Source organism: Trachemys scripta, chromosome 5 (assembly GCF_013100865.1).
Source record: "Trachemys scripta elegans isolate TJP31775 chromosome 5, CAS_Tse_1.0, whole genome shotgun sequence".
Lineage (NCBI taxonomy): Eukaryota > Metazoa > Chordata > Testudines > Emydidae > Trachemys > Trachemys scripta.
Genome location: NC_048302.1, coordinates 6,653,386 through 6,677,405, shown reverse-complemented (window position 1 = coordinate 6,677,405; position 24,020 = coordinate 6,653,386).

Here is a 24,020-nt window from a genome sequence, read left to right as displayed (position 1 = left end):
GACTAGGGATATCTGTTGTGTAGACAGCAGCAGAATCCACCTGAGGCAGTGGCCTTAGGATGGGCCAGGTGGCAGGGCCTGGGTTACCAGTTCTGATGGATGTTGAACTGCGTGTGTGCATGTGACCAATAAACACATCTCTGGGAAAGGGGAAGAAAAAACTGAGACAGGTGGAAGCTTCGTTGGTGCACTGGCTACTGAGGAGGCCCACTGATTTATGTGAGCGTGAGGAAACAGAGGCAGAGGGAGGGTCTGATGCTGAGTGAGGAGGGTCCTTGCTACAGTGTGCCTGGAGCTGTGCAGCTCCTTTGCATTGGGTGACCAGACAGCAAGTGTGAAAAATTGGGATGGGGGGGTGGCGGGTTAATAGGAGCCTACATAAGAAAAAGACCCAAAAATCAGGACTGTCCCTATAAAATCGGGACATCTGGTCACCCTACTTTTGCAAGAACTTCCAAAAAGAGCACAGAGCTCTCCAGAGCTGTCCCAAGCCCTGAGAAGCCAGGTTGGGAGTATTATTTGCAATCCACTGCAATATCTAGGAATGTAGTAATCAACAACTCTGCTACTTTCTTTGAAAATTGGATTCCTGGAACCACTTACTATGCAATCAATGACCCTCTTCAACTTGAAACGGTTTACAGTATACCAAGCAGCAAATGGTCTAATACTCTGGAGACTGGATTAACTATTAATTACAAGATTTGTCAATTCTGGGGTCAAAGATGGGATACTGTTTTTGAGAAGCAGCCAGAGCAAATGGGAATGATCCCACGCGAAGATCTGTAGGTACTTTAATTGCCCTCATTCTGGACCTTGCATCAATGTAAAGAGATGCGAAGCAATGAATATTTCAGTCAATGAGTGAATGTTACTGCATCTGAAGGCAGTGTTACAGAAAGCAGCATTGCTTAAATTGCAGGGCCTTCACTCACTGGCATCTCTAAATGGAACTCAATTAATGGATCATTGCTGGGTGGTGCCTTAGGCAAAATAAATACATTTGCCAACCGTAGTACATGTGACAAGATGCCAGATATCGGAGTTAGGCTCTCAGAAGAGAATTCAGGACAATTAACTCACTCATTATGGGTGAGATTGTGAACCCAAGGGGATTACTTGTATGAGCAACTGCTCACCGGTATGAGTAAGAGGGGCTAATTTCAAGCTTACCTGTTCTGTGTGGGCGAACTGGAGAATTTCTTCATGGACCGTAGTGGATTAGAGAAAGGAATGTTAGGAAATAAACCTGGAAAAGTACAGGACGCTAATTTGTTAGAAATTCCCCCATCTACCAGTAAAACTGCATCCCCTGATAAAAACAACCATCTGTGGTGAACTTTTCCTGGGTTGTTCGTGGCCTATTTCCATAGCATCCCTTTCTGTGATTGTGCTCCTGTAAGATCTTAGATGCCAAGACAAAAGTTACTGATGAAAGAGTGGAAGGTATCTTTGAGGTATATAACAGCAGGAAAGAGCCACATTCTGATCTTATTCACTCTAGTGTAAATCACTCTAGAGTAACTCCAATGACTTCAATGGATTAACTCCAGATTTATACTGGTGCAACTAACAGAATTTGGCCACATGACCTAATTTAAGTTTTGTGTCAGCGACTCCAGAAAGTTAGCCATTAATAATAAATGGAGATATCCCATCTACTAGAGCTGGAAGGGACCTTGAAAGGTCATCAAGTCCAGCCCACTGCCTTCACTAGCAGGACCAAGTACTGATTTTGTCCCAGATCCCCAAGTGGCCCCCTCAAGGATTAAACTCACAACCCTGGGTTTAGCAGGCCAATGCTCAAACCACTGAGCTATCCCTCCCCACATTAACCTTTGCAAATGCCTTGTACCTTGATCGTTTTTGCTTCTGTGAACGATTGTCTAAAGATGTGGAAGACATTCTTTCAGGAGGTTTTTATTTGGGGGAGGTGGTGCTGATACTTAGGCTCCAGCTCCACAACTGGTATAATTCAATGCAGCTCCCGTAACTTCAATGAAGTGATAGTGACTTTTACCAGTTGAGGATCTGTCCTTTAGTTTTTTGGTTACCTGGTGGGTCAGGTGACCCTGATTACAGGTGGCTAGAGCTGATCAAAAGATGGAGGTTCTGTCCTGTGCAAAATTCCAATATTTCAACACTTGTTTTCATTCTGCATCAGGATGAGCAATGAAAACATCAACTTTTGGCAGAACAATTTAGAAATGTCAATGTTTTATTTTGACATTTGCAATTGAAAGAAAATGTTTTTGACATGACTGAAAGGAAATACTTTCGTTTCAACTCCATTCATATTAATCGCTGCATCGTCCTGAGCTACTGCAATGTTTAATCAGAGTTGGAGTTTGAGATCCCTCATAACCCCATTCTCCCCTCTGCCTTTTGCTCCCTGGTAGACTACACTTCCCATGATGCATGGGGGTCTGTGCCTGTGGAGTGCCTCATGGGACTTTTGGGTTGACACACTGAAATAAAACACTTTTAATTTTTCTCAAGGAAAATTCCACCCAAATCAATGTATTCCCATGGGATACTTCAGTTCGAAAACAGGGTTTGTCAAAATTGGAAAATCTTATTACAAACTTTTGAACCAGCCTCCTGATGAATATTTTAGTGTGACCCACAAAAGACTGCAGAACAAAAATTCCAAAGAAATCTCTTCTTTAAAGCAGACAAAGGGTAAAATGGCCAGTTGTGAAATATAGTTTAAAGATATGCCACAGAACACGGAGCAATTTTTTTCCAGTTCAGCTTCTTTGCCTTCCTCAGCAAGTTTCTCCTGGAAAAGAAGAGTTGAAGGGGAAGAACAAAAAAAGAGGGAACTGCAGAAATCACCATAGATCAAAAGATGTCATCAATGATGGGTACTTATGCGACATTAAAGCGGCATTAAAAGTAGCACAAGGACGGATGTTCATGGTTCTCTGGTTTTCTGCGTGAAACATTAGTGCATTATGGATCAGTGAGGCTAGTACAATTGAAGAGGCAAAACAAAAAGATGAAGCGTGGAGACCAGTGAGCATGAAAAAAGGAAAACAACAGAATGATCCATGCCAAGCTAATTAAAAGAAAAATCACTCTGTCTCTTGCACTCGCTCTTCCAGTACATTAGTTGTTGCTGTTAATGCAATCCATCAAAGTGACAGGATGCGCCGCATCATCTTAAGAACAAATTGAATCAAATGGCAAAACAAAAGTAATGGTTAGGCTACATATCCAGGAGTTGTGTTTGCCTTTGAAACGGGACTTATAAGGATTACTCGATGGTGCAGCAGATTGGCAAAGTGATCAAGTTGGCATGCACTTGTCAGTTTATTTGATAGTTTAACATGATTCGCTTCTGTGGCATGTTGATATTAATTCACTGTAATTTGTTTTTATGTTAAGAGTGGAGCTGGGCAAATAACTGAATATTCAGTTTCCTGGCAGTTCTGAAGAATCAAAAAAAAAATGTGGTTTGGATTTTTTGGCAAATAGGAAAAAGTCTGAAATGTTGGTTTGGGTGAAATTAAACATTTTGTTTTGATTTCAGGCATTCTACTCTCCTTTACAAAAGCCAGGGGAAGGGAAGGTTAGTTTTAACAAAACTGGTGGGGATGTCTCCTTTGATTCCCAACTGCCCAGTAGCTTGGGCACTCATCTGGGAGGAGGAGAAGGTGGGTTCAAATTGCTGCTCTGGAGCAGGGACTGGAACCAGATTGCCCGCTCTCAGATGTGGAAGTAAGGGGGACACCACCACCTCCTATTGTGTGACTGGAGTGAAGTCATCAGTGAATCTAGCCCAGAAAAGACCTTTTTGGGGCCAAAACCATTTGACAAACTGTTGTCAAATTCACAAATAGTTCTGGTCAATCCCAAACTGATTTTTTGGGGGGTGGGGGGAAAAGAAGCTATTCATTGGAAAAGTGTCACCCAGCTCTAGTTAGGAGTGAACTTGTGAGATGTGATCTATGAATTTATGTAACTGTTAAATGTTAGGGATTTAATTCATACTGTACATACAGTTAAACTGTTCGCTGAATGCTTCTTGATATCAGGGTTCTCAAGAAATGAACACTTACAGATAGCTAACAAATGACACCTATTTGTCATCCAAACAACTTAATCACCTATTTATACCTAATTGAAAGGTTGTATGTAGGCAGCAGTGACTTAAATGAACATCTTATTTTAAAGAAAACAACTATTAAGGTACCGAACAAGTCTTCTTAAATAGGCAATCCAACCCAAAAGTTTTGATTCCAGGCTACAATCACAGATCCCGTATTCTCTGCTTACATGGTGATCTGTCCCATTGACTACAATGGAAGAACACAGTTGAAATATGTCATGCAAATGGTAGAAGAAAGTTTTGCCCACTTATCTTTAGGACTTTTGAGTGTTTCCAACTTAATGCAGTTATTTGTGTTTTGCAACATTATGTCCCAGAGAAGGAGGCAACAGTGACCGAAAGGAAATATAATCCTAGTGTTTGCCATTGAAATCTTTGACTTAAATAAAAAACAGTTCTGTTACATCCAGAGCAATAGCTTGTGGATAAACTCATTGATTGTGTGTGGATATATTTTAGATCAGTGGATATTAGCATACTTGATAAATAATGCAGTTAATTGTCTAATTATTGCAAAATCAAGTTAGGAATTTGGGAAGCATTACAAGTAGCAAAAAGATGTCTGTAAGGCAGAAGAAAAGGGAAAGAAGTGGAAATCAATTAAAAACACATCTTTCTAAATTGGACTGCATGACTTTGAAGTCAGTGAAGAGAGTTAGGCAATTTCTATCATATATTACTAGCGGTTGGATGAAACTTCTCTGCCATTCAGACTCATGATAGCTTTGACCCAGATCCTGCAAAGGCTTCAGCACGTGGTTAAATTTATGCTACGTGAGTTAGTTTCATTGAAGTCAGTGGGACCACTCAACGCATAAACGTAAGTATAGCTGGTTGAAAATTGTTTTTTGTGTACAACGGCTTTTTAAACAGCAGAGAATTTTCCATTAACATCTTACTTTTTGGTGTGTTTTTTTTTTTTTTTTTAATGTAAACCCAAACCTGTTTGGGTTTTGGCTTTAAAAAAATCCATGTTTTTGTTTTATAAAAACCAGAACTTTTTACCAAAACCTGACAATTATTCCTAAAATTGGTTTGTCCTCAAAAATGAAGCTTCTAGGAAACTTAGATTTTAAAACTGTTTCAAAAATGTCTATAAATAATAATGGGCGTCTTTTGAGCAGCTGTGTGTGGGGTCTTTACAGGATCTCGGCGTTTGGTAGCAGTGAGCAAAGATTAAGAGGAGGACCAAACCGTCCTCTGAATGTTGGGATTATCTGGGCACAGCAAAGAGGATATTCAACTGGGAACTGTTTCCAGACCCCTGGCTTTGAGGCCAGTCTCATGCTACCCCCAGAGGATTTGGGGCAGACCTTAAACACGATGGCTCTAGAAGGTCTCCGGTGATTGCGCCAGGTTATTGCTCAGGGTTACGGCAAACATTTTGTATCCTCCACTGCTCTGCTTACCCACACAAGGGACCATCTAGCCTTCATAGTTCTAGGAAACCCTCTCTGCCAGTTTTCCCCCAGGACCTGATCCGAGACCTTTTGAATGGGAATCTCTCCATTGACTTTAGTGACCTTTGGATTGGGCCCATGTTGAGTATAACTAAGCCAATCCACCCTCCTATGATGCTAGGTGAAACACCACACTTCCATCGTTAATAGCCGCGAGAGGACAAGGAGTTGATCAGAACTGTGTGGGTGCCATGGGGCTGTTTAACCATTACTGCCAGATCATCCCAAAGGGAGAGTGGGTGAGTCAGGAAATCGAGACTGTGATTTGTGTTGGAAGAGAAGGCTGGGACTACGCTGCATGCCCATCGTGCCATAATGATGAAATTAACTTGTGTCACCCTTGTAGCAATGTGAAACGTGTTGCTTGTAAAATTAAGATTGACAAATTTTGCAAATTGAGGGGGCAGGGGAGGAATGGGGGTTGGGCCGTAATCCACCTTCTGGAGCTCCAACGTTTGCTTTTTAAAGAGAAAACAAAATCCAGCTGTTGCAAGGCTGGGGTTGTGAGATGAGGGGAAATTGCACCTGCTATGAAATGCTGGATGGCATGCCAATCACTCGTGTGCCACCCCTCCTTTTAGTGTGTCATGTGCATCCCTTCAGGAGTAGCGCTACAAGGCGCTGCAACTCAGAGACCCCTCCGAGGCTCAGTTCCTCCTCTCCTTCCTTCTCTGGTGGTGGAAGATGGCCCTATGACACTGGTGGCCTCCAATATTAAATTACAACTCTTCCTCCATGCCAGATCAGCCTGCCCTAGCCAGCAAATATCTGTGTGTGGTGGGGGGGAGTAGAGCTAAGGCTCTACTCATTTTCCTCCCCACCCACCAGCTCCAGGAGGACATAAGTAAATAGCACCTTTTACTCCTCCGCACCCAGAGCCAAGTTCTGAGTAGCCCGTTCTGGGGCATCAGGGGTTTGCTTATTCCCTTGCCTGGGCAAGTAGTCCAACTCATCACCTAGTGCCTAATATTTAGCCCATCCCTCGTATTTACTTGCAACTTGCCCATGTCACCCTGTCTCCACAAAAACAACAAGGAGTCCGGTGACACCTTAAAGACAAACAGATTTATTTGGGCATAAGCTTTCGTGGGTAAAAAACCCACTTCTTCAGGCCTGAAAAAGTGTGGTTTTTACCCACGAAAGCTTATGCCCAAATAAATCTGTTAGTCTTTAAGGTGCCACTGGACTCCTTGTTGCTTTTGTGGAGACAGCCTAACATGGCTACCCCCTGATACTATCTCCACCAAATGTTTTTAGACAGCAGGCTGTTTAGTTTTCAAACATGGTCTGAAGCGTAGGGAGAAAAGACCTATAATCCACGCCCCCCCCCCCCCCCCCCCCCCATCCCCAGACTGTTGCTTTTCCTGTAATAACTGGTTCTGTATTTCCTATCTAATCACCTTTCATTCCTAGCCATTCTCTTTTGATGAACTTGTCTGTCCTTGTCAAACACACTTTCTCAGTAGCTAAGAGTGCATTTGCCAATCGGTAACTTACATCACTGTTCATCTTACGGTACATGTAACGAAAGCCTCCTTGCTTGTCTTTCTAGTTTTCCTAGGCTACAAATTATGTTCAAGTTCTATACAATGCCTCATGGCCTTCACAAATCTCCTTTGTTTAAAAAAAGAAAAGAAAAGAAAAAAAACGCTATCTATGTCTTGGAAACATAGGTTTCTGTCATGTGGTTGCTGTATTTCAAGTGGTGCTCATTCCCTTCTTGTTGTCCCTACCATTCCCCAGCTTCCTGTCCCTGTAAATAACACATTGGACACAAGTCAGTGTACTTCAGTAATACTTAAATGCCTTGATCTTCATTCCATTGGCTCTTTGGTTTGCTAAGTCATCAGCAGTGGTTTGGGTTAGGCCATCAGAAGCTGCTGCATTTGGAAACACTTGTTTACTGTAGGAAGGGTAATCTAGTGGATAAGTCATTGGCCTGGGACTCAGGAGACATAGGTTCTATTCCTGGCTTAGCCTTTAACCAGCAATGTGGCCTTGGAGAAATTACTACATCTCCCCTGGATCTGAGTTCCCCTTGGTAAAATGGGACTAAAACTGTCTTGTGGGGTGAGGGGGGTATAGTGGGGTGGCTACCTGCTCCAGCCCTGACAGGGTTAAAACCAGCCCGGGGAGAGGGCTGGGAGAACAGAACAGCTCAGACTGAGTGGGAACCAGGCTCAGCAGGGGCCACACCCCAATCAGGGCCCAGCTGGCCCTATAAAGGCTTGAGCCTGGAGCTCCAGAAGACTGTCTCTCTCTGCTTGTAGAGAGAGAAGGGCCTGGCTGCAAGGGAGCTGAGCAGGGTAGTGGGAGTGGAGCAGGGCTGGGGGAAGGCTAGAGGAGCTGGGGAGCTCCAGCCTGGGAAACCCCCAGGCTGTGGGCCTGGCTGAGGGCCTAAGACCAGTACTGGGGCAGCCCAGCTATAGAGAGAGACAGCCCAACCTTGCCTGTGATGAGTGGCCTATACTGCAGTCTGCCCCAGGGTGTGGGGCTAGAGGGTGACTGGCAGTAGCCTTATTCTGAGGTGAGGTGGGGTTAGTGGGTGGGGGTTCCCCTGGGGGGAGACCCTGAGACTGAGGGGTTCTGCAAGGGGAGCAGAAACCCAGTGAAGGGGCACTGGGGTCCTGGGAGGGACACGGGGCCAGAGTGAGGTAAGGTGGGTCACCAGCCTGCGGAGGTTGCTCCTGGCTGGAAAATGAGCTAATTCCAGAGGATGACCAGCAGGAGGCGCTGCAGGGGTGTGTCCAACTCCTTACAGTGGGTAAGCCACAGATGACATGGAGGTTTTCAGATACTGTAACAGCGAAGGACAAATAAGTCCCTACAGAGGTTTGTGTTCAACTCAGTTTGAAATGTCTGTTGCCTGAGAGACTAATCTCATTCCCACTAAAGTCTCTCCATTGACTTTAATGGGTTCTAAATCTACACAGAGTGTGGAAGGCGAGAGAGACTCTGAGCTAGACACTTGGAACTATCTGAATAAATAGATCTTTCCCCTGTGATAGAGGCTCACCTGATCTTGGAGGTAGCTGAGATCTCCACCCTGCTCTCCTTCTCGGTACTACAAGTGTGCGCTACATAGCGTGTGACCTGCATGGCATGACACCAATGGGAAATAGGGGCCATCTCAGTGCTTATGTGATCCTTTGAGTGCAGGTAGACTTGACAATGGGTGTTGAAGCCTTGAGTGGGTTTGTCTGTTGGCGTAATCCCTACTTGGAATGGCCCCAATGAAAGTCTCTGAAGCAAAGGCTCTGGGTTCTCAACCACGGTGACTCTCACTGGCCAAAGAGCAATGCTAGGGAATGACAGCAAAAGAAGTGAATACAGATTGCACACCGTCTGTGGGGAGAGAAACAGACATCAAGGGCATAATCGTATTTTAATATTGCCCTCCACCCCGCGCATCTGCATCCAGCCCTCCTGCTGTGGGATCTGACAGGTCACAGACGTTAAGCGTATGTTAAGCATACCTACAGGATCAGGCCCCAGTGGCGAGAGAGGCGTTCCCCTGCCTAGTTGGAGAATCTCGCTTTGGGGCCTCCGGGGCTTCCCCCTGAGTGAGGGCGGTGTGGATTTGTCTACACTGCAAAGAAAAACAGGGTGAATTGACTCAGGCTTGTGGGGCTCGAGCTACAGGGCTGCAAACAGCAGTATAGATGTTCAGGCTGGAGCAGGAGGGCTCTGAGACCCTCGCCAGGTTGCAGAGCCCAGGCTCCAGCCCAAGCCTGAACGTCTACACTGCTGTTTTCAGCCCTGCGAGCTAAGCCAATTGACCAGGGCTCTGAGACTTGGAGCTGCAGGTTTTTCTTTACTATCCTGAACTGCTCACTTCCTGTGGGGAGGTATCTGTGCGTCGAAGGCTTTGTGCATGCTGGCCAGGGCACCCTGAGGCACCTAGGGGACTTGAATGCCTACAGGCTTAGGTAGCAGTTGGACTTTGGCGTTGAGAATGTCAGTGGTGCCTAAAGGATGGATTTAGTTACCTTAGCAGCCAGTAAGGCCCCAACGACTCTTGCCTTCAGTCCTTGGCTTCTGTGTTGGGGCTGCCACTTATGATAGCATCTCTTGTGACGTGGCTAGACAACTGCTCACTGGGCAACAGACACATAAAGCTCATACACCATCAGCCGTTTAGAGGTCCGTGACTGTCTTACAGTTACTACCAAGCTGATCTGGATTTGAACCCACAACCTAGGGGTGTGGGGAGAGCATGGTGTCCTGCTACCAGTTCCTTCACCTTAATGGTTACGCCCACATGTATTTGTGATGTTAAATGCCATTCTGATAGACACGGTATGTTCTGTAATGATCAGGGAGCTTAAATAAGTAGTAGTCACGGTGGGTTTTTTAAATTCCACTTTTACACTTTTCCAGGCCTGTCGTAGTCAAAGAAATGTCCCCATCTGGCTACATGCCCAACCTCAGCTACAAAAGTCTTCCTACCTATTGATATATCACCAGAGCACTATTTGTCACTTGTTATTTAACGATAAATAAGCAGCACTTAGGGAGCCATTAAAATTGCCCTATATTTAATGGGTTTAAACTGGAGGATGAGTTTATTGCCAAATTCTTGCTTGCTGTACCACTAGATGGCACACTTGCTTTAGCATACTAGATACTGCGGCTAACACAAATCAACCAGCAAAATGTCATCCAGAGATGTTTCACTTAAATTGTTTTCCATCATGAATGTATCTGTTTAATCAATTAAAGGAATATAACCAACTAGTATAGTACTAAATGGGAATGAGCAGGACGTGCAAAATGCGTATAAACAAATGTAAGGTACTTTATTAATATAACCAAAAATATATTTATCCAGATTGTACCTTTATCTTTTCATCACTAGACTATCAAACTTTCCCTGAGTTTCATAACACTTGATATTGACTGTTCCTTTTCCAAGGACCCTATGTTGTTCTTGAGCAGTGTTCCCATTTCCCACTGACATCAATAGGTGGCTGTAGGTATAGATCTAGGTCAGCGTATGTCCCCAAATGCTGGCTCTGTGTTGTTCTTTACAGCTCTCAAGGACCACAGCCAGCAGAGCACTTAAACATATGCTTAGCTTTAAGCAGGGGAGTAGTTCCATTGAAACTGAACAAAGATGTACTTCTTCCATCGTCTCTTCTTCCAGAAGCTGTTTGGTGAACTCTCTGCATAATGTAAATAGGGTCAGCCTTTGTTAAGGGGATATTTATAAATAGGTTATAAAGGTTTAATCAATTAATGCTTGTTCTAAACTGACAATGTTATGCCAGTTAGGAGTTTGGTTAAAATCGCCCCCCACCCCAGCTATGCCGGCAAAACCCCTGGTGTGTAGGCAACTATGCCAACGGAACAGTGCTTCTGCTAGCTGAGGTGGTGTAGGTGTGTGGGCAGAACTCCTTCTGTTGGGTTATGCTGTGTGCCCACTAGGGGGCTTGGTCAGTAAAGCAATATTAGCAAAGGCTCTCTACTGTAGACAACCCCTAACAAGGGTTACAGACATGATTAGTATGTTGTTGATGGTTAGCAGTAGAAGATGTTACAGATGATGATTAGCCATGATTATAAACAATCTACTAATATGGTGAACTTAATGAACAGTTAGTAGTTAGAAATACCTAAATACCAAACATTACTGTAATGATGATCTAGAATTAAGTTTTCCTGGTAATCTTTGGAAACTATGGAGTCTTTCCCACTATGACAAATGTCTTCCATTGATAGGTGTTGGGCAGTTATTTGGAATGAAATTTCAGTAAAGAAACAGTTCAACAATCCTGTCCAGAAAGATAACTAAGTTCAAAAAAACCCTCCCTGTGGCTCAGTTGAGTCCCAGTCCTGTAAACAGTTGTATGCATGTGCTTAACATTAAGCACTTGAGTAGACCCAGTGAAGTCCCAACTTCACCCCATCCCAAATGCTGCGGTCAAAGTAATCTTTTCTGCCCATCACTTTGACCATATCATCCCTCACTTGGAAACACTTCACTAGTTCCCCTTTGAGCTACACATCAAATGCCAGCTTCTTGCCCTTGTTTTCAAGGCCCTTTGTCAAACTGCCCTTGCCTAGCTTTCTGACCTGGTTTTGCAATACTCCCCACCCACTTCAGTTTGTTAATGAGGGAGGAAGGATGGTCTTGTGGTTAAGGCATGAAGGCGGTCTGGGTTTGGATTCTAGTTCTGGCTGGAAATTAGCAAAGCTGATGCAATGGAAGAGTAGTAGATCTTCACCCCCATTCTATAAGACTGGTGAGAACCCTGACTAACACTTCTCATTAATTTGTTCAGTTGCCTTTGGTTTGCTCAGTGACGTGGTAACTTCAGTATCAGAACAATAACCGCTAAATATAGATAGCGATGGATCTATGTAGCAACATGCCCAGAATTGGTGTTCAACTCTGCCACCCTGAGTTGTAATTCACTTTGCGTGCAGTCCTGTAAAATTAGGATAACACAATCTGGCCCTTACTGGCTGTGGCGTATTTAGGAGGGGATGTTGCTTCTGGTTTTGTATATATCATTTCTCTTCTAGTTTTGCATCAGTGACTTAAACCATTCCTTCATCTGCCTCAGGCTTAGCCCCTTGACTCTTACCAGAACAGCCTTTTGGCCTCTCCTCTTTACCTCACTTATTTATGTGCTTTCTGTTTATTTTGGTACTTATAAGTACCTGAGCACCACACAGTCACCAATGCTTTAATTCTCACTGGGCTGTATTTTTGTCTGGGTAGTGCCATGTGGAAAATGTTACTTTCATTCCCCCACTTACGGAGAAAATGCTTCTTTAAGATAATCTGATGAAATATGCACCCAGAGGTGAAAGAATGAAGTGAGCAAGGAGTCCAGAAAACAAAATATTTTCAGTGAATCTGTGGGAGTATTTTTCTTTAGATACGTTTTGTAACCGATTTGGGACCATTACTTTCTTTTCCTCAATCAGTCCTCATGGAAAGTGACCACTGGGTAAGGATGGAGTGATAAGGACAGATTGTTATTCCGATGAGAATAGCCAGTCCACTGATATAGCTTTTTACCTCTTTGTATGCCAAGGAACGCTAAACTAAAGCAATGGAAAACCATTAACCAATGTTTCTATATAACATTACTTTTTGTATAGTTCTTCTTCGAAAAGTCAAAGCTGTGATGTTCCACTTCAGTCTATTAAATAAAACGGGTCCAAAAAAGGGGAAACAAATTAATGTTTGTTTTTTTTTTCAAATTTTGAAAAAGTCAATATCAAAAAACAATAATTTGAAAATTTCAACCAGGTCTGCAAAAAGCAACAGAGAGTCCTTTGGCACCTTTAAGACTAACAGATGTCTTGGAGCATAAGCTTTCGTGGGTGACCATTCACCCATGAAAGCTTATGCTCCAAGACATCTGTTAGTCTTAAAGGTGCCACAGGACTCTCTGTTGCTTTTTACAGATCCAGACTAACACGGCTCCCCCCCTGATACTTGAAACCAGGTCTGCAGTTGGTTGAAAAAATGGGAAGATTTGATTGAATTTCCCCCATGTTTTTTTTTCCAAAATTCACAACATTTCATCCCTCTCTTAGCTGATTGAAGCATATTTGGTTGCTGAATATTCACAGGTCAGGACTAGCATTCTGTAGATTTGAGGCAGGGGTTTTCAGTTCAGACTGCACTCTGCAGTGTGGGTCCATACAAAATGTCGACCCCTCAGGGGGAAGGCTGCACTATAGGAGGCTTCAGGTCACACTTTCAAATGTGTTTAAGAGGGTTAGGATCTGAAGTCCCATTTTCAAAAATGGCTCAGGCACTTAGTGGTTTTCAATGAGACCTGGCTCCCAAAGGCCACATTTTTTGTGGATTGGCCCCTCGGGGAATTTTCCAAAGCACCTAAGAAGGGTTAGTTGCCTAATCACCATTGACTTCTTCTGAAAACCCCATTAGGTGCTTATCTTCATCTTTAGGTGGCTAAACACCTTTGAAAATCTGGTCTAGGTGTGTAAATCCCTTTTGAAAATGAGACCTAGGGTATGTCTACACTGTAATCCCAGGGTGGGGTTACAGCCTGGCTAAATGTACTGGCGCTGGCTTTAATCGAGCTAGCTCTGGTCCCGGAGCAATGCAGCCACAGCAGCGTGTGCTGGAGCATGGGCTCTACAACCCCACTTGATCCCTGGGTAATTACTCACGGGGCTAGCCCACCCGGAAGCTTGCACTGCTACGGCTTCCCTGCTCCAGGATGCAAGCTAGCTGGGTTAAAGCTAGCCCAAGTACGTCTACGTGAGCTGTAATCACACCCCGGGACTGCAGCCTGTACCAGGGCTTAATGTGTAATGAAAGAGGTGCCAGGACTAAAGCAATTTTTTTACTTTTATAACGAATGCAGCAAGCCTCGAGGTGCCGGGGCTAGGAACTGCCAGGCCCTGGCACAAATTAAGCAGTTGCACAGACACATCCTCTGGCTTCTAAGTCACTCAGGTGCACTTGAAAATGTTCCCCTTTGCCCTTCGTTAAGAAATGGAACTGAGTTCCCACCTCTCACTGGTAGTGCTGAAAGGGAGGCTACTGAAAATCAGATAGCACATTCTCAAAAGAGACCAGGATGTTTCTCGTAGCCCACGTTCCACCTCTTAGTACAATAGGATAGAGCTGTTTTGTTGTAGGTGAGGGCTGAAGCTGAGTCCTGGCTACTGAGAGGTCATTAGGGACAGGAGGACACTGGACACAAGACAGGCTAATCTCTATTTTGGGTAACGTTGTAGCCACCTCAGTTCCTCCTGGAATTTCAGCAGGATGTGTTTCCTCGGTTGAAATGCTCTGTCATGTTTCTGTGGAATGTCAGACACCAGACCCCACCCCAGAGCAGCTGCATTTCAGAGGTAAGCAAGGTAATTCCTGTCTAAGTCGGTGGTAAAGCACTTCTGGGTGCCTTCAGCAGGAACCGAGCTATATAAATATCCGATATCGTTATTACACAGCCACTGCGCTGCCAGCGTCCACCCTGTTACTTGTGAAACCCTTTGAGGTAGGCGGAGAGAGAACCGCACTTGAGTCTCTTCTTTTATAGGTCGGACCAGACGCCGTACTCTCCTGGCTACAAATCCAACCCAGCAGTCCGACTCCAACCCTCGCCTCATTAGTCTGCCAGTCACGAGCAGCCGGTCTCCTTTCTCTTTCCAGAGACCCCGCGGCTGTTGAACTTCCCCAAGAGCCCTTCTAGCCACATCTTCCTTTTGCCTGCCACCTTCCCGTGGCTGCCCGGGGAGGAGGCAAGTGGGGCAATTTGCCCCAAGTCCCACAGGGGCCCCCATGAGAATATAATATTCTATAGTATTGCAACTTTTTTTATGGAAGGGGCCCCCAGAATTGCTTTGCCCCAGGCCCCCCTGAATCCTCTGAGCGGCCCTGCACCTTCCTCCTGGTCTGCTCATTGCCCTCTTGCCCTGAGTTGTTGGTGTAATGCCCTTCTTGTAGCTGGACAGTCTGCTTTTCCAGCTGTGCTCTGTGCCAATGCTGCCCGCTGTTTACGGGCACAGACTGACTCTGAACCAGGAATCACATTTGCGCTATCAACCAAGGCACATTATTGTGCATTTTAAAGGGTCAGTGAGATTTTAAAGCTGGTCGGTATGTTCTCGTCATACTTTCTGAGGGTGTTTTGACTCTTTTGTTCAAGGTTTCCCCTGCATTATCGCCCACTATCTCATTTTATAGACCCTGCACAACGTTCCCCAGACAGAACCCGTCTCAAAAACAAGTTTGACCTTGCTGGTGATGTCCTGCTCAGACAGACATTTTGGTAGTTTGTGGCCTCTGTGCTTGGCTTTTGTGTTCAAATGCTTGCAGGTCTGGTGGCAACGGGGTGTATTATTTTATTGTTTGCACCTGATCCGTGAACCGGAATGCGAGTAGAAAACTGCAGGGTTCACTTGTTCAAAGCAGTATTGCCTAATGCCTGTAACAAGCTGGTGAATAGGCCAGGACGTGTCTTTCAGAATTAGATGGGGACTTTTGTAGGGGAGGGTCAGCTTAGTGGAGACAAACCTCCATTTGAAAATGGCTCCAAGGGACGGACAGGCAATGCCTGGTGGGCTCAGCCGTCTCTCACATACACACTGCATTCTGTAGGTACTTATACAGCCCCATCCCCGTAGCATCTTAGTGACTCATGAATTTATCTTCATGACACCTCTGTTACCCACCCTTGGGGAGAAGGGAAACCCACTGCTACCCCTTCCACCCAGTGCAGCATACACCACACCGTGTGGCTGGTTAGCTCTGCTGGGTGGTGCGAAGGAGCAGCCACCACAAGGCCTCACTGTCTCCCCGCCCACCTCCTCCGGGATTTCCTGTGTCCCATTTAGGGCACATAGAGCAGACCCTGGACTGCCGAGACTGCAACTGTGGCCCAAAAGGGGGCTGCTTGCCCCTTCTCTAGCCGTGAATGGTTATCAAAAGCAAACTGTTAGCAACTCCTGGGGACAATATGGACCTGCAGGTAGCAGGCAGGGAGATCACCCTGGTATAGACAGGGGTGGGGAAACTTTCTGGCCCAAGGGCCACATCTGGGTATGGAAATTGTATGGCGGGCCATGAATGCTCAGGAAATTGGGGACTGGTGTGTGGGAGGGGGTGAGAGCTCCGGCTGGGGATGAGGGGTTTGGGGTGCAGGAGTGTGCTCCGGGCTGGGACCTAGGGGTTCAAGACTGGGAGGGGGATAAGGGCTGGGGCAGGGAGTTGAAGCACAGGAGAGGCTCAGGGGTGCAGACTCTGGGTGGTGCTTACTTCAAGCAGCTCTCAGAAGCAGTAACATGTCCCCCATCCAGCTCCTACACGGAGGCGTGGCCTGGCAGCACCGCATGCTGCCCCATCCACAGGCACCACCCCTGCAGCTCCCACTGGCCATGGTTCCCGGCTAATGGGAGCTGCAGGGGTAGTGTGCAGAGCCCCCTGGCTGCCCCTACATGTAGGAGCTGGAGCGGGGACATGCCGCTCCTTCCAGGAGCCGTGCGGAGTGGGGCAAGCCCACGACCCCATTCCCCAGCTGCAGCGCCGGAGCAGGGAAAGCCCCAGACCCTGCTGCCCGGCGGGAGCTTGAAAGCCAGATTAAAACGTCTGGAGGGCCGCATGCGGCCCCCGGGCTGTAGTTTGCCCATCCCTGGTATAGACTAAAGAAGCTAGATGGATTCCTCCTTGCCTGTCATCCAGGTCCTCATCAAAGAGCTGAGCCTGTGGTGACCATATAAAGTTCTTCCAGCAACACGCTCCTGGCAGGTTAATGCAGCAGAACAAATCATCACCCATCCATCCTTCATTTCTTTTTCTCTTCTACATGGCAGCTTCTTGACCCATTCCCCTGCCCCTCCCTGTGGTTACTGCTTTGTGGGCATTAATTCTATCCCCAACACTCCGTGTGTGACAGGCATTTATCTGTCTAACGGGAGTGCTCCCCAGACTCGTGGGAACTGAAAGTAGAAGAAATCTGTCTGGAGATGCCATGGGCCTGGGGTCTTAGATTTATTGCAGATTGATGTCATTCTGGGACGAGAGTGTCTTGTCACCTTTACCTTGATAAGCCTGTGAGTGTAAGAGACATACCACAGGCAGCTTCTGTTATGGAGATCAACAGGAATCCACCAAGAAAAGAAGCAGATAGAACACAGAGTGGGTGGGCTCACACAGGCCCTGGAAGGGATGAGCAGTGCCGCTTTCAAAGGGTGAGCTGTGCCCCTAAGAGCAGTTCAAGACCCTGCTCTGACCTGTGCCTGGTTTTCTCCAAGTCAAGAGACTTAGTTATATGTTCCAGATCTAGACACTCTGGTTCAAGGAGAGAGAAATGTTTGTCCCTCCCCCACGGATAAAATGATATATTGGAAACTCCATAAGGGGAACTGGTGGATTTTCTTTGCCCACTACCATCCCTGCCAGTTTCTTTTGCATGGTGGGGGTGATATTACCCTGAGTGAGGACAGCAGGATTGGGCACCAAGTCAATAACACTCAAAATACTTCAGTGTTGATGAGTGCTCCCACACTTACATAGGAAACGTTCTCCTATTTCTTGGGCAACTGTTCCACTTTCCTTGACTAAGAGCTCACTTGTCCAAGGCAGACACCTCCTTCATTCCTTTCTTTTGCAACCAGCAACTTCATCTCCAGGTAACAACACTCTCCCCTCCTAGGTTTAATGAGTTTGGAATCTGGACTTGGACCTCTTTGCTCGGCCTCAATGTTCCTTTCCTCCAGTTGCTTTGGGTGCACATCCAATGGCGTAGCACTTGATAATGACTCAACTCTCAAGGAAGGACTAGGGTCCAAAGCCCTAAATGCTTCCAAGATGCCATGCAGGATTTCACCTCTCTTACAGAGCGAGGAGGGCATATAGAAAATGGCTAGTTTTATGAGACTAGCTCTAAGGCCTACGTGCACCAGAGCTAAAAGTAACTTATTTAACATTACCATGCTGCACTGAATATCACCCTTTAGAGAACTCAAACATGAAGATGCAAATTAGACAAGTTAATGGCACATTCAGGCATCAATAAAAGGCTTATGCTTTATTAGACTCAACAAAAATAATATTGTAGTAATAAAAATCTAAGACCGTAAGCTCTGGGTGTTCTAGAAGTTTCTGGCCCATGTTTACCTGTTCTAGAAATTTCTGGCCCATGTTTACCAGCACAATGCCATGGTATATGGCCTATGTAACTGCCATCTACTAAATCCAAGATTTCAATTTCTGAAAAATGTGACTGGCTGAAATAAGGGATCTAAGGTAGATTTGTTTCCATTTTACCTCTAGTCTCTGTGTTTGGTCATCAGTATAATGCTAAAATAACAACCTTAGAGCTAAGCAGCGTAATTTCGAGAATAAACGTCAGCTAATGTTTACCTTGGCAGGAAGATTGGAAACAATCTACGTGTGTCAATCAGTATGAAAATGTAATTTAATTCAATGAGACAGAAATCAATTTTTCTCCTAGGATCTGAGAGAGCTAAATATCACCCGCTCAATTTAATTAGTTTCTGATATTTGTAGAATCTTACCTTTCCACTATGGAACAACATAGTTTTTTGGAGTTTCTTTCCTTTCCTCCCCTCTATCTTGAGTGCCCAGCTGAAGAACTAGGTTTTTATCTTTGTAGTCATGAGTCAAGTCTTACCAAAACTTATAGTCTCTCTTTAAAACAGGGAGCAAGGGATCTGTAACACTCCATCAAACCACTGGTCCATCTAGCTAGCATCTTACCCCCAGCAATCGCCACTATCTGGTGCGTCATAAGAAGAAAAATTTCTCCTCCCCATGTTTATGTGCCTAGTGAAATGAGAACAGAGGCACAAAATCTGAGTTTGCAAAGCCGTTTTTTGGCCCTGAAAGCACTCCAAGAACCTGCCCCACCTGGGAAGGTTGTGGATGGGGATCTGTAGGAGGCACAGCCAGAGATGATGATTTTGATTCATGGAAGCACTGGAGGCCAGATCCAGAGAAGTCAATGGGAGGCTCTCCATTCTCTTCAGTGGGCTTTGGAAAAAACACTGAAAAATATGCTTAGTTCCCAATGAAGTCAGTGGGACTTATGCATGTGTTTAAAGAGCTTTTCTGAATCAGGGCCTCAGACTACTCCTACCCCCAACGGAAACGGGGAGGGGGGAGGACAGCGGCACCTGGGTGAATCCTCTTTGTAGCACAGCAGGCTCTGCAGGTTCAGGGAGTTGTGATTCTCACCTGCCCCTTGTGCCAGCATCACTGGCATTTGATATGGCAGCACCAAGGGGGGGGCCAGTCAAGGATCAGAAGGGACCTCACAGTGCTATTTACCCTACAAATAGGCAGAAAAAAGTCAATTACTGCCCCAAGGAGCTTGCAGTCACCCTGGTCCTTCAACTCTTCCCCCCTCTGCACACCCCACAAGGACAATATGCATCCACCTGTTCAAATAGCAACCACCTTGGTTCTCAATCACATGCAAACATGATGGAGTTGACATGAAAGAGAGAGAGACGTAAACTCCTAGCAGTCCCCAGACTGGATCAGCTCAGGGGTCCATCTAATTCCATCTCCTCCCTAACAGAGGCCAGCACCAGCTGCTTCACAGGAAGGTGGAAGAAAACCCTGCAGCTGAGGCTGGCCTGGCTCCATGGAAAGTCTCCTCTTGATCTCCAATAGATGGAGATCGCCTCAAGCCCCAAAGCAGGGGGATTTATTTTCCTTCCAAGACTCTTGGTCCATCTTTAAAAATTTCTGTTATAATTCTGAATATTCTTGTAATCCTGCTGAGCTCTGAGCCTCAATGGCATCTTGAGGCAGTGAGTTCCACAGGCTAATTGTGTGTTGTAACATGACTGGCTTTTTCCACACATTTATTTCCATCCACCATAGGTGTTTATATGGCTCCCCTTACCATAGTATCTGAGTGCCTTCTTTAATGTATTTAATGTACTTCACCCCTGTGAGACAGGGCAGTGATATTATTCCCATTGTACAGATGGGCAACTGAGGCACAGAGAGACTAGGGGATAGATTCACAAAGGAATTTATGTGCCTGTCACTTTGAGTATGTAAATCCAAAACTTAGAGTCTCAAAAAACCCCACTCAGCTGTTGCCAGCAGCAGAGCACAAAAGCCCTTTAATTACATTGCAGCAGCTATTCACTATATTTTTTTCCACCTCTTTTTCTCATTCTGCTTTTCTCCTTTTTGGTTATTGGATTATTCAGGATTTAACACAGAGCAGAGTCACCTTTGGCAGCTAGTTTAATCTCTCAAACTGCCGATTCAAATGGGGGGGGAAGCAGTCGCCCACACATATACAAACACCTATCAAATGCCGCTGTGTGTGTTACTGCTAGACAATGGTAGCCAGTTTGTCTAGTGTTTCCTAACAAGAAGCTGCATCTCTGACTCTAGCTGGATGAAGAAATCCTGACTGCTTGGCGCACAGACTGATGACTGTCAGTGACGTCACTTCTATGCAGTGTCGTCGTAGCTGTGACAGTCCCAGGATATTAGAGAGACAAGGTGGGTGAGGTAATATTTTACTTGTTACTCCCCAAATAGACCCAGTAGTTAAAATAGTAACAGGAAAATGCCCCCCACGGTAATTGGAACAGTGTCCTTGTTTGTGTTGCTCTCCAGACGACTGTGCGATGCTGTCATTTTCTTTCTCCAGAAGTGCTTATTTCATGCGCCCCTGCCCCCTCTTTCCTAAACAATCAGTGCAAGGAAACGTTTTGTTGTGAAGCATGGAAGTCATCAATATGAAATCTACGCTTTTTAAAATGACCATTTTTTTTTCTTGTTTAGCTGAAAGGCAGGCAGATTGACTATACCCTTGTGAGAATGCTTTCTCTGCAGAGTCAGTTCTTAAACACCAACACAAAGAGACATCAGGACTTCCGACTCCTAGAGGGAAAGGGCCAGATTGTCAGTTCTACTTATAGCCACGTTTGCACCATTCGGGTTATATAAAGGGGCCCAGAATCCGGCAGAAAAGGTCCAGTGCAGAATTTTCCTGTTGGAGGGGAGCCCCGGCTCAGGCATCTACCACTGCTGGGCCCTGCACCTTCCACAAAGGGAGGGTCCTGAGAACAGAAAATGTAATGTCAGCAGTGAACAGAGGACAAGGTGGTGCTTAGCTACACCTAAGGATCATATACTAGTGGTGGAATTGGTACAGGGTCCACTAGGACCCAATAATAGTGCTGGAAGTTAGCTCTGGGAAAGCTCTGAAGGAGGCCCAGCCCTGAGAATCATGGAGTCATAACCAGCTCCCCAATCTGTTCTGCCCTAAAGCATCTGCCTCAGGACCTCGACTGCATTGACTCCCCTGCACTGTGAAAACATAGGGAGGGATTTCCCAAGAGTAATTCTGCTCCCACTGGAAAAACTCCCACTGACCTCACTGGGAACAGAGCTAGGTCAACGCTGAGCGCTTTGAAAAATTTCATCCATGCTCTGGGATATCAGCTGTGCTCCCAAAGTGGTGAAGGCTAGTGTGAGAACCTAAATAGTTGTCTAGTCTTTGGACCAGTCACTGTTCTCAGTGGTACCAGATGACAGAACAAGGAGTAATGGTCTCAAGTTGCAGTGGGGGAGGTTTAGGTTGGATATTAGGAAAAACTTTTTCACTAAGAGCATGGTGAAGCACTGGAATGGGTTACCTAGGGAGGTGGTGGAATCTCCTTCCTTAGAGGTTTTTAAGGTCAGGCTTGACAAAGCCCTGGCTGGGATGATTTAGTTGGCGATTGGTCCTGCTTTGAGCAGGGGGTTGAACTAGATGACCTCCTGAGGTCCCTTCCAACCCTCATATTCTATGGACATTCTTGGAGCTGGTGGGAGAGCAGATACTGAACGACTGAAGAAACGAGGAGAATTACGTTGAGGGACCACGCTATGAGCCAGAGCTGGATTCTGACCTTTATGATTACACTGAGTAATCCCTAACCTCAGAAGTAGACCCATGTGTTGTTCAACCTGAGTAAAAGAATCCGATCTGGGGTAGGGGCATTACCCAACACCATGAGGTCGTCACTGGGAGGTTTCATAAGGAGCTGATCTTCTGTTCTTCAAACAAGATAAATATTAAACTAAATCATGAATACAGTTATTTATTGAAAAATTCATGCCAACTGTTACTTCTCACCTTATTGTCTTCTAAGTGTTTGCAAATTGATTGCTTAATTATTTGTTCCATTATCTTTCTGGGAACTGAAGTTAAGATGACTGGTCTGTAATTCCCTGGATTGTCCTTATTTCCCTTTTTATAATTTGGCACTATATTTGCCCTTTTCCAGTCTTTTTATGAACCATCCCAAATAGTATTAGTCAGAATTTTATGAACATTTTTTCTACAGAAAATAGTATTTTTATCTAAATTAGACCATTTTGAAAAAAATGTGTCGATTAAAATTCTGATGTGGAAATAATATTTCAAAATGGAAAACGTTTATATTGGTTTGGAAAAGTGTGTTTTGTGTGTGTGTGGTTTTTGTTTTGTTTGGGGTTTTTTGGGAACTTTTCAAAATTTCATTTAAGAATTTTGTTTCAAATTTTATTTTTCATTATTTGAAATGTGTACATTGCATCACTTGTAGCGCATACAATGCACAGCTGTAATAGGTAATATGACTGATGTCATAATAGTTGAAATAGTCTCCTGTTTTTATTTTAAGTCATTAAGGGCATCTGCAACTCAGTATTAAGTGAAACAGCTTACGAAAGTGTTTCCTGTTTGTGTTGTAATGACAGTCTGAAACTTTGTGTCCCATGGTCCCCTGCTGAGCTATGCTTCCTCTAACCAGTTTCACAGGATGCCCTGCAAAATATGCCCTGTCTCAGCAGTGTGGAAAGGCAGGATTCAAACAGGATCCCCAGAAATCAGACAAGTAAAGTCACTGTCCCTTGTGTTATGGTCCTGAGAGTACTAGTAGATAATTGCTGTTCACTTCGCTATACGCACAGACTGCTTGGATGTGTTGACAGTTGCAGCCCTTATGGAAGGCTCTGTCCATTGAACTGTTGCTAAAAGTTAGTTCAGCTGTGTCAGTTCTGCCTGAATCTGTTCACCTGCAGTGTATCCAAGAGTGTAGTGTTTACAGGGCCTCAGTCAGCCATGTCTGTTCTCTTCCTTGGAGAACGTCCCCCTCTGCTTGGTGGCTTTAATACCCCGCTGATGCCTGACACTCATTTCTTTTATCTGGTTCAGGCCCCTGAGTTCTATATTGTGAAAACTGACACCTCTGTCCAGAGCCTGAGCCACTGTCGTGCCTTAAACCTACAGGTTTCTAAAGTGTGTGTTCCTTGAACAGCTGCACAGAATGAGCCTGCTTCTCTTTGACCTCTATCCTCACTGCAACTAACACACTGCGCTGGGAGATTGTATTTGTTCTTGAAAGCAAAACTCAGAAGGGATGTGACACCATCCATCTGCTTTTGTCCACAGGGCCAGGGCCAGGCCCCAGCGGAGGAAGCACATGCCTGGGGCGGCACATGCTAAGGGGCGGCATTCCATCCATTCTTGGGACGGGACAGTCCAAGTGGCTTTTTTTTTTTTTTTTTTTTTTTTTTTTTTGCTTGGGGCAGCAAAAATGGTAGAGCCAGCCCTGTTTGTCCAGGAAGGAAGCTGAGTCCAAGAGCTACCAAAGCCTAGAGACATTTCTTCCTGTCAGTAACACAACTAAAGGTAATGGAAGTGATTGAGGATAGAACTGGATTGTATGTTGGATTTAAAAAGTACTGAACAATTCAGCCCAACAGGTTGTTGTCCAAGGCCTTTTTCCTTCAACACATGCAGGATAAAGGTGAGCAATATTCAGATACGTTCAGTATCTAAGTATCCAGAATGCCTGTGATTCTTTAAAGAGTTTTTAAACTTACTTAGGCCTGGTCTATACTACCCGCCTGAATCGGCGGGTAGAAATCGACCTCTCGGGGATCGATTTATCGCGTCCCGTCGGGACGCGACAATCGATCCCCGAAT